Raw genomic sequence first — 5363 nt, forward strand, 5'->3', positions numbered from 1 at the left:
CCAAGCATTGTATAGTCATGACTGTCGAAGTCCCCTAAACTTTTCAGATCCAACCTTAAGGGTTGAAGCTTCAAGGCAGATGTTGGAAGAGATGGCTGACCAAATAAAGTCAACAAGACAGGACATCCAAGCTACCAAGGATAGACAGAAGGCATACCAGATTTGAAGCGTCAAGTTAGAATCTTCGAAGAAGGAGACATGGTCTTCATTCGCGTTTTCCCTAAAAAGAGTTCCCTATCCTTAGGTGATTGCAAGAAGCTAAAGTCCAAGGTATTGTGGGCCGTACAAGATCTTCAAATTCCTGGGACCTGATGCTTAAAGATTGCAACTCCCTAAGAACCTAAAGGTTCACAATGTATTCCATATCAACCTATTGAAGAAATATGTACCTAATCCTAACCATGTACTTGATGACAAACAAGTTGTAATGCCTAGTCAAGGAGTCCTTGAACTAAGGGCTCATAGGATCTTAGACGTTACGGAGAGACAATTAAGATCCAGAACCTTGAGAGAATGCCTCGTCCAGTGGAAAGATTATCCCGAAGAGGATGCCACTTGGGTAGATGAAGGCACTCTCAACCATCAATATCCCCAGTTTATCTCGAGAAGAGGACATCTCGATTCCTCTAAGGGGAAGAGAATGTAATATATCAAAAATTTAAATTCACACATGAACCCCCTTTTAGGTAATGGGGATAATGATATATCAATTTTGAAAATTACCTAAAGATAATGCAAATTTTTTTTATTATTCCCCTCCCCAGCCGAATGTTGTGCTGGAAGGGGAGGGGAATAGAAAGGAGTCGAAAGATCCTCGGTGGGAGCTCGCAGGTGGTAGTGTCATGCATGTTGACACGAAGGAGAGGGAGGATCCCCCTCCCCTCCCCTATTTAAACAAGAGGAGGCGCTGCCATAGGGAGGGCTGAATACGTGAGGAGTGACGGCTGTCGCCATGGGAGAGAGAAGCTATGCTTGTGCCGCTTGAAGGGAGAGAGGAGGATGCCACGGTGCTGCTAAAGGAGGAGACGCCATCGAAGCCATCGCCTACTGTCAGTCCGCGCCCGCCGCTGCCGTCTGGTTGTGCCATCAACTGACGGCCTTATTACCCCCCCACGTGGAAGTCTGGAAGCTCAGAAGCTTCCAAGGGGGGGGGTCTCTTAAGCCGCTTTCATCCCCCCTTCTTGTGCCTTTCCAAAACCCTTTCACACCCCCCCTCCCCCCCGTGATTTAACCTTTAAGCCCTTTCTTATGGGCTTCAAAAACCTTATCACCCCTCTTATCCCTTAAGCCTAAACACCCCTCTATTTATCCCTTAAGCCTTTAGGCTTTAAAGGTCCTATCACCCCCCCTTATCCCTTAAGCCTTTAAGCTTTAAAGGTCTTATCATCCCCCCCCCCCCACCCCCCCGTGTTTAAAGCATTATATGCCCCTTCCCATAGTTGGAACCCCCGTGTTTTTAATTTTCCTTTAGCCCCTTCCTCATTTGCCTTGAAATCATTTCCCCTCTCCGTGTGTAAACCCTCATAAGCCCCTTTTCTCCTAATCTACCTAAGGGTCCTTAGATCCTTACTTATAACCTTTACTGTTATTATTTTCCCTTGGAGCTCTCCCGCACCTTGTGTCTTTTCCACACCTTCCTATTCTTGTTCATGCGAGTTTACAAAGGCAATTAATCCTTTCCCATGGCTTCAATGGGTCTTAGTCGTGAGAATTTTTGAAGCACCCCCTTCCGAAATCCCTACTTCTAGGAGGGAGCCTTACAAAAACACTTTCGACGGACGGTGCAAGGGAGCGATGGTGGAATTCCAAAGAAGAGTTGTAAAGCTGCTTCCACGTCCGAAAAATCACAATTGCGATGCCTTCTAAGAAAGTCCAAGGCGCAGCCGTGGGAGGGTTGTCTCCCAGCATCCATGTGGATATCTCACCCCAAACCCAGGTTTTCCTTCCTAATTTTTATTTGATATTGTTGTAATTCAATCATGGAAGGTTAATTGTTAGGAATAGGATATATTTTTGTCCTAGATGCTCACGACGAAGGAACTTAGTCGTCAATACTTTTAAATGAAACATGAAAATTAAGAAAGTATAAACACATTTCTAGCAAATAGCTTATGCATTGAAATGAATTATAAGACAAGAGTATTATCCATTAAATACTTCGGTTAAGCCTAGAAGTATAAATTGCATCTTGCACTATTATCCCATATCGCAATGAATCATCATGGAAAGTGCAAAGCATGAAACGATTCTTACGATGCATAAACTCTATGAAATTATCGTTGTTAACTGCATAAATTAGCAAGAAAAAGGTTGCTTATTTAGCATGAATTTTGTTCGCAAAGGAAAGGGAAGATTAGTTGAAATTGACCTAACCGATGCGCCTGACCTCAAATCGATAAGTTAAGATTACGTATAGACAACGAATCATGTGGAAGTAATCTTGAAATTATCTTCTAGAGTTAACCAAATTGGCATAAACCTAAAACACCTAAACCACGGAGTACTCGTTCGGAATAAGTTAAATTCCAAGAAACGCCTATACCTTAAATACTTGTCCACATTCACTGAATGTAGAGATAGTGAAAGGTAATCGTAAAGTGAGCTAGGGTTTGTCCCTAAGAATCTTACAATATGAAACTTGGAAAACCTAGGTCTAAGGATGTCATCCTAGTAACCTGAAACAGATTGTTTCACGACTCCATTGTCTCATAGTTCGATGCGACACTCGCGCAGCAAGTGTAGGCTCATATGATCTTGTGATTGGATCACAAGGGAATGGCCAAGTTCTTGCAATGAAGTTGGCATGTCCTTACGCAAGTTATCTTGCAAGAGGATGAATAATCATCCTAATTTAGTGGTCTTTCTTGAGTAAAGAAGATTGATTGGAAACTAAAGACCAGCCGATAAAACTAAAGTAACCAATGAACTTAAGGTTTGACCAAGTTGGGTTAATAGTGTACGCCCTAACCCAGGATATAGGGGATGTTGCCAAGTTGCAAGTCATCCCGGATCGAGTGTTGGATGCATTCGAAAGGAAGGATTCATTCCTTAGCAGTTTTCCAACAACAAAAACGATCAATGGAAATGTTTGTGCTTGCTACAGATTTTAGAGCACTGTTTGGCTTTGTTTGATCAATGAATTAAAAGATAAATGGATATTAATACTTCATGTTGAAGGCCTGAAGGGAGAGGCAGCTTCAACTACCCCTGACTGCCTACCTAACCCTAACCAAGGGGGTTGTTGACTGCACCGGAAAAGTGGACCGAACCCGCCCCGGTCTCTCCGTTGAGTGCTACTTGGAGCAGGAGGATGCTTGGGTGCTAGGGGGGCTCTGGCCGTAAATCCCTCACCTTCCAGGCCCTGTACAAGAGGCTAACGTGACTCGGGATTGGATCTCGAGGCCCGCATACTAGTCTACGGGTGGAAACTTGGATTAGTGATCCCTGAGGATTGCTGGATAGCCGTCGGGCGGATTATGGATAAGCCTACGGGCTGGACTCTTTGTATTAAGGAACTTGTTTGATATTATTTTTCTATGTCAAGTGATGAAATTACGTGAAGGAACCAGTGCCTAACGGGTTAATTAAAGAAGTTGGTTGTTACATGTCCAACTAATTTGTTTGTTAATTAAATAACTAAAACCACCCGAGGAAAGTGCGGAGGACGGGCCATAGGTCCGTCCTACGGATGGGTGGTCCCGGTTGGCCAGTAACTTTTCTCAAATCACGATGGACAGCGAGAAGATCGTCAAAGAACACGAACAACAAAAGCGTTGACCTAGAGTTATGATTAAATTTGATTTACGTTGTTTTAGGGGAACGGAATGGAACTATGCCTTATGGTAGAGAGGTTGAGCTTTGCCTCCCTCTCGTTTCCCATTCTCCTTGAACCAAGTGTAGCGTGAATCCTCGAACTCGGTATTTCTGCGTAAAGTAGTTCGCTTGGGTCTGACGCTAGTTGTTGTTAGGAAATGACCAATCTGGAAAACCCTAATTCAGGTCGATCCTAAGTGGGAACAGCCAGAATACTTCCGCTACATGGCAGACGCAGAAAGCCCTAGATCGCAAACCCCGTAACATTCCATGGGAGTGCCGAGCGGAGCTTTCTAGACACCCTTTCTGATGGACTACTAAGATGTGTCCTGAAGATACAAGTGGACACGTTACAACATAGGCCACATCCACTACAACTAGGGGTTCTCAAGCTAGGTATGTCTAGTGGCTTTAGTCGATCGATTCTGTCCGTAACTCCCTAGCCCATTTTGATTTTCCACATCACACTTAGGGCACATCAAGGGCATGGCATACCTAGGGAGGTCACCCTTGCCTACTGTTAGATCTATCTCCCTAAGCCATGCACTATATGTAAAACGATGTGCATTGATTGGGTCCTCAAGTGTGGGGCAACACCACAGGCTTGCTTGAGGTTCATTGCCTGAGGTTCAACCCAATTCCCACTTCCACTGGCACCTCCACCATGCACTACTTGGAGAGGTAGATACACCCCTTAGGAAGTGCACAACTTTGTCTTGCAAGTTAAGATCGCATTGTATCAACCTTGCAAGGCATGAGAGGGGAGCTGTCCAACACCATCTTCAATTTCAAAGGACAGATCCACTTATTATCACTACCAAGGAGGGACTTTCCCCAATACCATCTTCAATTTCAAGGGTAGATCCATCCAATGCCATCCTCAACAAGGGCTTGTATACAAACTCAAAAAGCCATTTGGCTACCACACCCCATCTTCTAGCTAGTACCCACATCAGTGCCATGGGATTGGTACCTAGCAAGGAGGGGGTAATGTTAACCCCAATTCCAAATGGAGAAAAATAAGTCCAATAAAACTCCAAATACAAACACAAAGGAAGAAGCAAGAAGGGAAATGGCCAAAAGTGCAAGGATATCTTCAAAAGCTACATCAAAGGCAAGTGCACATTTTTAAATGCAAGGCGCCCATAAAACTTTTGTAAAAGAGCGCCAAGATCCCTCTTGTGCAAGTTGTAAAGTCCAAATGGGCATAGATAAAGGGCTTATGCAGCTAGAAGAGAAGAGAGAAAGAGGACCTTGGCAAGATGCTCGGTCATGCAAAAAAGGGAGTCGTGCCCAAGGGATTTAGGATTTTGTATATAAACTCAAAAAGTGAATGAAAGGCTCATTCTTGATATGTGGCTAAGGTGGTCTCTTCTTCTTCCCTTATTCTCTTCTTACTTGCTTGTGTGTGCTTGAGAGAGGGAGTGTGAGAGTGTGAGGGAGTGCCATAAAATGTTTTTTCTTTGGCCCTTCCACTAGTACCAAAGAAGTGTACAATTATTGGTGGTTGTTCTCTAATTGGCCATTTACCCTATTACTCCATAACTAAA

Source organism: Lygodium microphyllum, chromosome 11 (genome assembly GCF_053477565.2).
Source record: "Lygodium microphyllum isolate KBCC chromosome 11, Lygodium_microphyllum_v1.1.10, whole genome shotgun sequence".
Classification (NCBI taxonomy): Eukaryota; Viridiplantae; Streptophyta; class Polypodiopsida; order Schizaeales; family Lygodiaceae; genus Lygodium; species Lygodium microphyllum.